The following is a 12575-nucleotide window of genomic DNA, read 5'->3' as shown; positions in this document are numbered from 1 at the left end:
GACTGGTTGATCCGAGCCCCCTCTTATGCAGAGTGCGGCAAAGCTGTGGACCGGGTAGTTGCTCTTTTGAGCTCCCTGGGATGGATCATCAACTGGGAGAAGAGCCAGCTGCGCCCGACTCAGTCCCTGGAGTACCTGGGAGTTCGATTCGACACCCAAGTGGGCAGAGTGTTCCTGCCAGATAATCGGATTGTCAAACTTCAGGCTCAGGTGGACCAGTTCCTAGTAGCCTCTCCCCTTCGGGCTTGGGACTATGTGCAGCTGTTGGGCTCTATGACGGCCACGATGGAAGTTGTGCCCTGGGCCAGGGCTCATATGAGACCACTTCAACACTCTTTGCTGCAGCGCTGGACTCCGATGTCGGAGGATTATGCTGTGCGCCTTCCCTTGGACCCAGCAGTGCGCAAGGCGCTGAGCTGGTGGATGCAGACAGACAAGTTGTCTGCGGGAATGCCTCTGGTGACCCCAGAGTGGATTGTCGTCACGACGGACGCCTCGTTGTCGGGCTGGGGAGCCCACTGCTTGGGAAGGACAGCGCAGGGGCTCTGGTCTCCTGCAGAGGCAAAGTGGTCTATCAACCTCCTGGAACTCAGAGCCATTCAGTTGGCGCTTTTGGAGTTCATCCCGGTACTGGTGTTGAAGCCTGTACGGGTCCTGTCGGACAATGCCACGGCTGTGGCCTATGTCAACCGCCAGGGAGGTACCAAGAGCGCCCCTCTAGCCAAGGAGGCTATGAATCTTTGCCAGTGGGCGGAAGCGAACCTGGAGCAGCTTTCAGCGGCCCACATTGCCGGAGTCATGAATGTCAAGGCGGACTTTCTCAGTCGCCATACCTTGGAGCCCGGAGAGTGGCAGCTATCTGCTCAGGCGTTCTTGGACATCACGAAGCGCTGGGGCCAGCCGAGCCTAGATCTGATGGCGTCATCGGCCAATTGCCAAGTGCCGCGCTTTTTCAGCAGAGGACGGGACCCTCGATCCCTGGGAGTAGATGCTCTTCTCCAACAGTGGCCGACACAAGAGCTTCTCTATGTGTTCCCGCCCTGGCCCATGTTGGGCAGGGTGCTAGACCGGGTGGCAAAGCATCCCGGCAGGGTAATCCTGGTGGGTCCGGATTGGCCCAGGCGTCCCTGGTATGCGGACTTGATCAGGCTCTCAGTCGACGATCCTCTGCGGCTGCCACTGGAGCAGGGCCTGTTACATCAGGGTCCCGTGGTGATGGAGGATCCCTCCCCCTTTGGTCTTACGGCTTGGCTATTGAGCGGCAGCGTCTGAGGAAGAAGGGCTTCTCAGACAAGGTCATCGCCACTATGCTGAGAGCGAGGAAGCGCTCTACTTCTACTGCTTACGCCAGGGTTTGGCGTATCTTTGCAGCGTGGTGTGAAGCAGGCTCACTTTCTCCCTTCACTGCTCCAATTTCTTCAGTGTTGGCGTTCCTGCAAGAAGGTCTGGAGAAAGGCCTGTCGCTCAGTTCCCTTAAAGTCCAGGTAGCGGCTCTGGCTTGCTTCAGGGGCCACCTGAAGGGTGCTTCCCTGGCTTCGCAGCCAGATGTGGTGCACTTTCTCAAGGGAGTTAATCACCTGCGCCCTCCTCTGCACTCAGTGGTGCCTGCGTGGAATCTCAACCTGGTACTAAGAGCATTGCAGAAGCCGCCTTTTGAACCCTTGTCGAGGGCATCTCTGAAAGACCTGACGGTGAAAGCAGTCTTTTTGGTGGCTATCACTTCAGCCAGAAGAGTTTCCGAGCTCCAGGCGCTCTCATGTCGAGAGCCTTTTCTGCAGTTCACTGAGGCAGGAGTGACTATTCGCACAGTGCCTTCCTTCCTGCCCAAGATTGTTTCTCGCTTCCATGTGAATCAGCAGCTCTGTCTCCCTTCCTTTCGTAGGGAGGACTACCCAGAGGAGTACTCTGCTCTTAAATATCTGGATGTGAGACGAGTCATCATCAGATACTTGGAAGTGACCAATGATTTCCGGAAATCGGATCATCTGTTTGTCCTGTTTGCAGGTCCTCGTAAGGGTCTGCAGGCTGCTAAGCCTACAGTGGCAAGATGGGTCAAGGAAGCCATTGCAGCGGCTTATGTGGCCGCGGGGAAGGTGCCGCCTATCCAGCTGAAGGCTCACTCCACGAGAGCTCAGGCGGCCTCGATGGCAGAGGCCGGATCCGTCTCCTTGGAAGAGATATGCAAGGCGGCAACTTGGGCTTCGGCTCATACATTCTCCAAGCATTACCGTTTGACTGTGGCTGCACGGGCGGAGGCCCGGTTTGGAGCTTCAGTGTTGAGGTCAGGGATTTCAATGTCCCGCCCTGGGTGAGTACTGCTTCGGTACATCCCACCAGTCTATGGATTGATCAGCTTGATGATATGGAAGGTAAAATTATGTATAATCATACCTGATAATTTTCTTTCCATTAATCATAGCTGATCAATCCATAGCTCCTCCCAGATGTCTGTACTGTTTTTATTCTGGTTGCATTTCAGGTTCAAGTTTAGTCTTCAGTTACTTCAGAAAGACTTCGTGTTCAAGTTTTTTCACTTGGATTCTTCAAGAGTTAAGACGAGTTTGTGTTACAGTGAGCTGCTGCATTCCTCTCCCCTCCGTTTTACGGGGCTGGATTGAGACTTAGAATTCTGCCGGCACTCCCTCCCGCTTCGTGCGGCTGTAGGGCAGCTTTGTACCCCTCCCGCTTCGGCGGTGTTAGGGTCAGTCAGCTCCTCCCGCGGTTGCGGTTGCAGGATAAGCCAGATCCCCCCGCATCGGCGGGTGTGGTGTCCCTCCCCCGCTCCGCGGGGATGAGCTGGACGGATTCCCCTCCCCCACTTGTGTGGGGATGAGCTGGGTTAATTCCCCTCCCCCGTTTCGGCGGTGGTGAGCTGGGCAGAGTGTCCCTTCGTGGGTGTAATTCTCTAAGTGCTGAGTCCTGCGGATGGAGCTTTGATATCGACATACTGAGGAGTTTCCGGCAGCACATGACCACATATAGGGAGGCAAAAGTTTGCTCTCTATCTCCACCTGCTGGTAGATGGACACAACCCACCAGTCTATGGATTGATCAGCATGATGATATGGAAAGAAAATTATCAGGTATGATTATACATAATTTTACCTTATTTTTCCCTCAACAGATGTTATTGAAATTTGTATGAAGTGTGAAATTTTTTTTAGATGCTATGTCTTTAATCCAGCTAGCCCTGCAGGCTCCCTTTCTCGAGTTTCTTGTTTTGAAATAGTGCAGTCTGTGTTAACAAGCGTCTCAAACAGAACTATCTTCTCTGTTTTGTCAGGTCACATGTATGAATTCGATGCAGTAGAAAATCATATGCTTTTGTTAATTAAAGCCGTGCCATAAAAATATTTGCAAATGCGATTTTATTATGCACGCAAACAATACACCACCAAAATACAAATTTTCAAGCATCACAGTATTAGTCGCCAAGTTTATACAAAGTTAATTATTTTCAGTGGCAAATAAATCTGTTGGCTGCCTGCTATGTGAATATTCCATCACTGTTTAATTATTGCTACCAAGTATTACATATTTAGGGCATATGCCTTAAACATTGTTTACATTTATTTATCTAGACCTTACATGCACATAGTATTGCTTATTAAACCTGAAGGCAAAACCAAAGTGTGGTTAAACAGTTTGGTATAAACTGTGTTGTTTATGACTTTACTTGTTATGAAATGCTTTGAGTCCTACTGATCTGTACATCTGTTGTGTTATTTTGGTGGGTGGAAACAGTCAGGTGGGCTTATAGGGAGGGAGGGAGGGAGGGGAGTACGGGAGGGGAAGAGTTCTTGGGGTAAAAGTAAAAGTTTTTATTGTGCCATGTTGAATGGTTTACTACTACTACTATTTAACATTTCTATAGCGCTATAAGGCGTATGCAGCGCTGCACAAACATAGAAGAAAGACAGTCCCTGCTCAAAGAGCTTACAATCTAATACACAAAAAAATAAAGTAAGCAAATCAAATCAATAATGTGTACAGGAAGGCGGAGAGGAGGGTAGGTGGAGGCGAGTGGTTACAAGTCAAAAGCAATGTTAAAGAGATGGGCTTTCAGTCTAGATTTAAAGGTGGCCAAGGATGGGGCAAGATGTAGGGGCTCAGGAAGTTTATTCCAGGCGTAGGGTGCAGCGAGACAGAAGGCGTGAAGTCTGGAGTTGGCAGTAGTGGAGAAGGGAACAGATAGGAAGGATTTATCCATGGAGCAGAGTGCACGGGAAGGGGTGTAGGGAAGGATGAGTGTGGAGAGATACTGGGGAGCAGCAGAGTGAGTACATTTCTAGGTTAGTAGAAGAAGTTTGAACAGGATACGAAAACGGATAGGGAGTCAGTGAAGCGACTTGAGGAGAGGGATAGTATGAGTAAAGCGACCCTGGCGGAAGACGAGACGGGCAGCAGAGTTTTTTTTCTTGTTCTGTATGAAGTTTATCAACATGTTATGTTATGCTTTTAATAAAAATGATTAAAAAAATAACATAATGATTAAAAAAAACATAAAAAAATAACTTTAGGATGTTACTGAATTCTATTATTCTGTCTCACTGTATTTCCAGTTTTGGCACAGTATGAGCCATCACAAGAACAAAATATAAGAAAACCAATGGGCTGCATTAGGGGCTTTTAGCCCATTTAGTTATGTTTCCACAAATGAGAGATCTGTTTGACAGAAAATATTTTTATTATTTTGACTTATAAACCACTTGTCCCTGAAACATGCTCAAACAGAATAATCCATTTGTGTATCTAAAAGGTAAAGTTCTACAAAACAGATGAAGATGTGATTCCATGTCCCCAGTGAAAGAAGAGTTTAATTCTACTTCCATTTTAATTTCAATATATTCCATCATCTTTATAACACAAGGCTTCCCAAGGCAGACTACAACAACATTTAAGATGAGCCCATCAGGAAACAGGATATCCTTACTGAAGTTTGGCCATCTGTATTGTATACAGTGTATTTATTTCGTTTTTGGTGTAGAAAAATGAGCACAAAATACAGAGTTTAAAATTGCTGTTTCTAGCAGCTATAATAATTTTAAAGCTGTTTTAGTGATATTCAATTATTGTTATTTCGTGATATTTATATCTACATATGGGACGCTTTCAAATAAATTAAAAAGCTGTCCAATAAGTAAATAAAAAGAAACAATAACGTTTGTCCTCCACCTTTTAAGGCACTGCCTATCCAATTGAAACAGCTTTAGACTTGTTACAGATGGACCAACAATTAAAAAACAAACAAACCCACAAACCGACAATGTGGATGCAGCAGCTCATAGGTTTGCTTGCTTTGTTTTGGGTAAACGGGGATGACGGCTGCGCTGGGAAGGGGAAACTCAGATTGTCCTAATTGGCTTCCTTGTTTACAATGGACTAGATAGGCTCACTTCCACTCCTGCTTATTAAACATCCTTGAGCTGAGGTCCTCCTATCAAACTGCTTTGCCTTGTGCAATTTGTACTGCTCTTGACTCTCCTCTTCCAGCTCCGGACAGAGTGGGGGAGGGCGGGAGTTGTAGTTCACCGATTGACTGTAACAAGAGAAATCTGTGCCTGACTGACTACAAATCCCAGGTGAATCCCACCTCCTTTCAGCTCCCCGTCCCTCCTCCTTGCTCACCCGAGGGAATTAGGGATTAATTTTTGAAGTCGTCGGGGATCTGCATGGCTGAGTCCCGTTCTGCGTTTCCTGCGCTTGAACAAATGTAAGTTGTAATGGTTTAAGGGAACATCTCTAATTTCCCTGTGAGAGAAAGGAGGCTGAATTTAAGGGCAGCTCTACCAGGGCTTAATGTTTAAAAGGCCTTGTGAAAGCAGAGGCTCATATTTCTTTTTGTGTGGACAATAACTGGGGGGGGGAATGTGAGAGCTAATATTTTATGTCGGAAAAGGAAGTGTGCAGGTGAAGATCCAATAAAGTTAAGTGAAAAATTGTAAAAAAAAAAAAAGTTGTGTTTTGGGTCATTGAGTGGAATCCACTTCAAAACCCACGAATTTGTTTTCACAGTGTGAATACGCAGATGAACCCCCTATTTTTTCAGCAACTGGGAAAGCATCAAATTGCTTAAAAATAAACCCCTAAACTTCCAAGCCACAAACCTGCTAGGAGCAGAAGCCCTAGTCATAAGTTAATTCTAAACAGAAAGGAGTGAGCCCACTTTGCAAATAATCAAAGAAAAATATGTACAGCAGAGCATGATTTAATGATGCATTAATCATCAGCAAACTCTTAATTTATCAAAGTTTCTACAATACAGTAAAAACAGCAGGTAGAGAAGAGGGCTAGGCAGTTTAAAAGATGGAATTCCCTACTCTACCAAACCTCCAAACTGCCCTCACCCTCCCAGAAATACCCCCTGTTCTCACAGCACAAAACTGTCACAATACTCGTATCCCCAAAAACTACTCTGCTGCAACTGCCCCACCACCCGGCACACCTGTTTCCACCATCCATAAAACTTCCCCTTGCAACTGCCTTCTTACCTGTCAAACTGCCAGAGCCCTCAAAACTACCTCTCCAAACTGGCCCAGTCCCCAAAGCTGTACCTCACAAACCAACCCCACTATTTACCCCAACCCCCAGAAGTGACATGTTATATTTGTATATGTGTGTACGTTAGCTGTTTATCTTGTGGGATATCTGTACCTATATGTGTTTGTGTGTGTTGGAGTCAGCATTTCTGTGAGCATGTGGGATTCCTTCATTTGCCCATCTGCACTGCCATTCCTCCCTTTGCGTTCTCACCCCTAGCTCCCAACACCCCTCTTTTCCTGCTGAAGCATGCCCTCACCTCTTTCCTCACATCCTTGCACTCTCTCTCCCCTCCATTTCCTTTCTGCCCACCCCATTTCTCTCTGTGACCTCTTTGCTCTCTTCCATCTTTCTATGCTCTTCCCTCCTCTCCCTTCCTATCATCTTCACTCCTGCTGCAGCCTAACTCCTCTCCCTGTGCTGGTCAGAGTTGGGTCTTTTTGGCGCAATGCAGACTTTTCAGGGTCTCTGCTGCTTCTTTTCAGATAGAGGTCTCTGGTCTTCCCAATAGTCTTCTCCATCACTCCGTGTTCTGCTGTTTGTTCATTCTTACTTATATTCATTTGTCTGTTTGCACATGGACAGGTGGAGATACAGACTGGTAAACAAACGCTTCTCAATAGGTGCTGTTGCTTATGTGAACAGTGGCTAAAAGAAAGCGCAGTACAGAAAAAGGATTGGGCAGCCATATCATCTAGTGACTCTCTAGTATGGAGTTAGCTCGGAGGAGGGAAAGGTGAGTAGTGGAGTTCCTCAAGGATCGGTGCTGGGGCCGATTCTGTTCAATATATTTGTGAGTGACATTGCCGAAGGGTTAGAAGGTAAAGTTTGCCTATTTGCGGATGATACTAAGATCTGTAACAGAGTGGACACCCTGGAGGGAGTGGAAAACATGAAAAAGGATCTGAAGAAGCTAGAACAATGGTCTAAGGTCTGGCAATTAAAATTCAATGCCAAGAAATGCAAAGTGATGCACTTAGGGAATAGAAATCCACGGGAGACGTATGTGTTAAGTGGCAAGAGTCTGATAGGTACGGGCGGGGAGAGGGATCTTGGGGTGATAGAATCTGAGGATTTGAAGGTGACGAAACAGTGTGACAAGGTGGTGGCTGTATCTAGAAGGTTGTTGGGCTGTATAGAGAGAGGTGTGACCAGCAGAAGAAAGGGAGTGTTGATGCCCCTATATAAGTCGTTGGTGAGGCCCCACCTGGAGTATTGTGTTCAGTTTTGGAGGCCGTATCTTGCTAAGGATGTAAAAAGAATCGAAGCGGTGCAAAGAAAAGCTATGAGAATGGTATGGGATTTGCGTAACAAGACGTATGAGGAGAGACTTGCTGACCTGAACATGTATACCCTGGAGGAAAGGAGAAACAGGGATGATATGATACAGACGTTCAAATATTTGAAAGGTATTAATCCGCAAACGAACCTTTTCCAGAGATACGAAGGCGGTAGAACGAGAGGACATGAAATGAGATTGAAGGGGGGCAGACTCAAGAAAAATGTCAGGAAGTATTTCTTCACGGAGAGAGTGGTGGGTGCTTGGAATGCCCTCCCGCGGGAGGTGGTGGAGATGAAAACGGTAATGGAATTCAAACATGCGTGGGATAAACATAAAGGAATCCTGTTCAGAAGGAATGGATCCTCAGGAGCTTAACCGAGATTGGATAGCAGAGCCGGTAGTGGGAGGCGGGGCTGGAGGTGGGGATAGTGCTGGGCAGACTTATACGGTCTGTGCCAGAGCCAGTGGTGGGAGGCGGGACTGGAGGTTGGGAGGCAGGAATAGTGCTGGGCAGACTTATACGGTCTGTGCCAGAGCCGGTGGTGGGAGGCGGGGATAGTGCTGGGCAGACTTATACGGTCTGTGCCAGAGCCGGTGGTGGGAGGCAGGGATAGTGCTGGGCGGACTTATACAATCTGTGCCAGAGCCGGTGGTTGGGAGGCGAGGCTGGTGGTTGGGAGGCGGGGATAGTGCTGGGCAGACTTATACGGTCTGTGCCCTGAAGAACATAGGTACAAATCAAAGTAGGGTATACACAAAAAGTAGCACACATGAGTTGTCTTGTTGGGCAGACTGGATGGACTGTGCAGGTCTTTTTCTGCCGTCATCTACTATGTTACTATGTTATCTCCTGTGATATTTTAATCCACAAATATGTTTGCACTTTAATAGGTCCAAACAGCCTTCAAATTCGGGACACAGCTCCTTTAATTGTATAACTTGAACATCAATCTCTCCTTAGTGACCCGACACGGGCAGTGTTTCGGCGCACAGCACCTGCGTCAGAGGTCACTAAATTCCAATTATTCTGTTCAAGCAACATAATCGCTTCGTCAATATTTTCGATACCAGTACAAGCCTTTACTGAAACAAGGTTGCCGTGCAAGTAACCAAGCTCTCAGTACATTATTTACCTGTTTTGCGAGCTACATTTCCAGCAGGCTTGCACTGGAATCAAAAATATCGATGAAACGATTACGTTGCTTGAACAGAATAATTGGGATTTAGTGACCCGTGACACAGGTGCTGTGTGCCGAAACATGGCCCGTGGTGCTTTTTTTTGCTATTTCTACTTTGTTCTGTACTTTGGACCCTCTCTGTTCTGTTTTGTATACTTTAATAGGTGTAATGCATTGTGCTGACCCCTATCTATTACTTTATGACAGGGGTATTCAGTGTTGGTCCTCAAGGTCAAGAGACATCAACCACGGAGAGTGCAGGAACACTCAATCCCTACGGACGGCATACAGGCAACACAAAGAGTAAAGTAGGTAGGCTCATCCAAAAAACACGAGGGAGACACCGAGATTCTTATGTGTGAAGTTTATTAAAAAATGTCACCAATGTAACTCGACACAATGGCCTGCCTCAGGAGTCTTGAAGTTTGGTGTAAACTTTAGTTCTACTCGGGGCTTTTTTTGAGGGGGTACTTGGGGGTACCGAGTACCAGCACCTTTTCCATAGTCTTCTAAAATTGACCCATGGTCCCGAAGTTTTAATGAAAGAGCTTAGGCTCTACACATCAATTCTGCCTTGTCAGAGATTCTGCGACTGGTTGCAGGGGGCCTGGCTATTGTGGGGTGGGTCTCTTAGGGATCATCCCATCCCTGAAGGATGGCCTGGCATTTGAGTACCGGCACCTTTTTTGCTAGAAAAGGCTTACTGGTTCTACTTATCTATCCAATTCAGTGTATTAAGAAGTGGAACTAGGGAGGAAGTGACGTCACCAGATAGAATGGACGTTTGAGAGCGGAGCTCCCGCTGCCCCGCAAGAAATCTGCTAATAAACTCGAGCGAACAGCAGCAAACGAAGCCCAGCGGGTCTGAATACCCCCTCCTTCAGTCAGCAATCGAGTTAAGATGACTCAGAAAGCGGCGGGGTTGGACCTAGCGCGATTTGCTTACCCGAACGGAGACGGTGCGCCAAGCTCCAAGATGGCGGCGGCCCGCGAAGAGCAAGAAAAACAAGAGGAGAGGAGTCAACGCCGAGGCGAAGGATCGCCTGAGCGCCCCGCTCTGGAAGCGGCAGATGGAGAGATCGCTCCAGCGCTAAAAAACTGGCTACAGGAAATCAGCTCAAACCTGAAAGCGCTACGTACAGAAGTAGCCACGCTTGGAGCTGACCTTAGAGGTGAAATTCGGGAGCTTGGGACGCGCTTGGAGGAAACAGAAAACCAGGTGGAAGGCCACAGTGAAGCTCTGGGGCAGATGGAACAACATATGACAGGATTGCATAAAGAGCAACAGCAACTATGGGCCAAGGTCGAAGACCTAGAAAATAGAGGCCGACGGAACAACCTGCGCTTTCGTGGGCTACCGGAGACGCCCACATATCAAGATAGCACAACGGTGGTTCAAAAAATGGTGGTCGAATTGATGGCAGCGAACAATACGGCTATTGAGGCAGAAGCAGTTCAGATTGAAAGGGCCCATAGAGTGCTGGGCCCGAGCCGCAACAACATATCAAAGGATATAATAGCCTGCTTTACGAGTTTTAAGCTCAAAGAACAAATCTTAACAGCAGCACGCCAAGTCTCAGAATTTAAATGGGACTCATATAGAATTGAAATCTACCAAGACGTGGCAGCAGCGACGTTGAAAAGAAGAAGTGAATTGAAGCCTCTTACAAAAAGACTGCGTGACCTCAACATACAGTACAGATGGCGATATCCCTTTGCCTTGGCATTTTATAAAGACGGCAAGTTGCACCAAATAAGATCACTTGAAGAGGCCAGAACAATTTGCCCAGAACTAGAAGTGGAAACGGACTTGGTTGCTCCTAACGGGGATAAGAGAAGTACCACGCAGTCTGCACCAACAAAATGGAAAAGAGCGGGAAAAGGTCCACGGAGACTTCAGCGACAACAATCTGCGGCTAAAGTTACATGAAGCCACGGGACGAGAAGATCCAGAATTAATAGAAGGTGAAAAGCTGCTAGACACCAAAGTAGCGATTCGGGACCAAGACGAAAGACATGTTTAAGTAATGTTAGTTTGCTTATGTTACGTTAACTGATATTCAAGGGGTATGCGGTAAATGTTTGGTGAGTCACTTTCTCTTTGCTTGGGTGCCTGTCAATATTGAGAGACACCCAACTTACAAAGGTGGGGGGAAGGGTGGGAATTGGGAGGGGGAGGGGAGTAGGGAGGGGAACAAAGATGACACAGTACATGAGGCATATCAGGCTTATCAGGGTAGAGATACACTGCAGAGGCGAAGAATGACATCTCGAGATAATTATGGCTGATATAATAGGGCTATCATTAAACGTAAAGGGGCTAAACATACCCAGAAAGCGACAATTATTATTTAGGGAACTTTGCCGCCTACAAGTGGATGTGGCTTTGATCCAGGAAACCCACCTTAAACCCAGATACGAGAGACTCTGTTCACATAGACAATACCCTCATATATATTTCGCCTCTTCCCATGCAAACACAAAAAGTAAGGGGGTTCTGATAGCACTAAGCAATTCCAAGCCCTGGGTGGTACGGAAGGTAATACGGGACAAAGATGGGCGATATTTGATTGTGAATCTGCAACTAGCGGGAAAAGCTTACACGATATTAAACATTTATGGTCCCAATGCCAATCAGGAGCAATTTTTCCTAGAACTAGCCTGAAAAATCACACAACACATTGAGGGATCCCTATTAGTAGGAGGAGACTTTAACATTACTCTGCATCCACATTTAGACAACTCCGCAGTAGGAGTCACATATGGCCAACAGGGTAGACGCCAGCTTAAAGAACTACTCACAAGGTGGCAATTAATAGACTTGTGGCGCAGGGATAACCCCTCCACACGTAGCTATACATTTTACTCTTTAGTGCATCATAGCTTTTCCCGGATAGACATGTGGCTGGGAGACGTAATGATATCGAGTATGGGGGCCACATCCCAAATACTACCACGTACATGGTCAGATCACTCCCCAGTGCTGCTACGACTCGCAAACATGGGAATGCCAAGAAAAGAGCGCATATGGAATCTAGATGACACACTATTAGTGAGCCCAGATAACCTAATCTCCATTGAACAATATATTAAAGAATATCTCACTTATAATGACAATGGGGAGGTATCCCCGGCCACACTCTGGGAGGGACTTAAGGCAGTGCTTCGGGGCCAATTGATTGCGCTGCGCTCACACTGTTGGAAAAAGAGAATTGCAGAGGAACAGAAATTGCGGGAAGAGTTGTTGCGAATGGAGGGGGAGTTGCAACAAGGGGATGCACAGCCCAGTCCAACATTGCTGAGACGGGCACAGGAGATAAGACACCAGATTCTGGACTTGGAATTGGCAGACTTGACTGTACAATTGCAAAGAGTAGGTCAAACACATTTTGAATTTGGCAATAAGCCCAGTCGGTTATTAGCATATAAATTAAAACAAAGAGCTGCTAGGAATGGAGTAGGAAGCTTAAAAGATGAACAAGGTGAGCTCCATACAGATCAGGAGTCAATAAAGTCCATATTTAGATCCTTTTATCAACAACTATATACCCCAGAGACGGCCCCAAATCTAGAAA

At 46.9% G+C, this 12575-nt stretch overlaps 2 protein-coding genes across 3 annotated transcripts in view; both read left to right on the top strand.

Moving 5' to 3' along the window:
- The first annotated feature begins 5503 nt into the window (after window positions 1–5503).
- LOC115464751 (oocyte zinc finger protein XlCOF6-like) overlaps window positions 5504–12575 on the top strand; it is a 42857-nt gene continuing 35785 nt past the window's right edge. The window contains exons 1-2 of one of the 2 annotated variants that reach the window (XM_030195113.1): window positions 5504–5713; window positions 7126–7276. The gene's annotated coding sequence lies outside the window, so the exon portion shown is untranslated. The remainder of the gene's footprint in view (window positions 5714–7125; window positions 7277–12575) is intronic. The other variant, XM_030195109.1, reaches the window with a different exon arrangement.
- The window catches only part of LOC115464772 (oocyte zinc finger protein XlCOF6-like), a 524570-nt gene continuing 517900 nt past the window's right edge, over window positions 5906–12575 (top strand). The window contains exon 1 of the mRNA XM_030195150.1: window positions 5906–5910. The gene's annotated coding sequence lies outside the window, so the exon portion shown is untranslated. The remainder of the gene's footprint in view (window positions 5911–12575) is intronic.

This window comes from Microcaecilia unicolor, chromosome 1 (assembly GCF_901765095.1).
Source record: "Microcaecilia unicolor chromosome 1, aMicUni1.1, whole genome shotgun sequence".
NCBI classification, from domain to species: domain Eukaryota; kingdom Metazoa; phylum Chordata; class Amphibia; order Gymnophiona; family Siphonopidae; genus Microcaecilia; species Microcaecilia unicolor.
The sequence above is the reverse complement of the archived record's forward strand: the minus strand, read 5'-3'. Positions and strand labels throughout refer to the sequence as shown.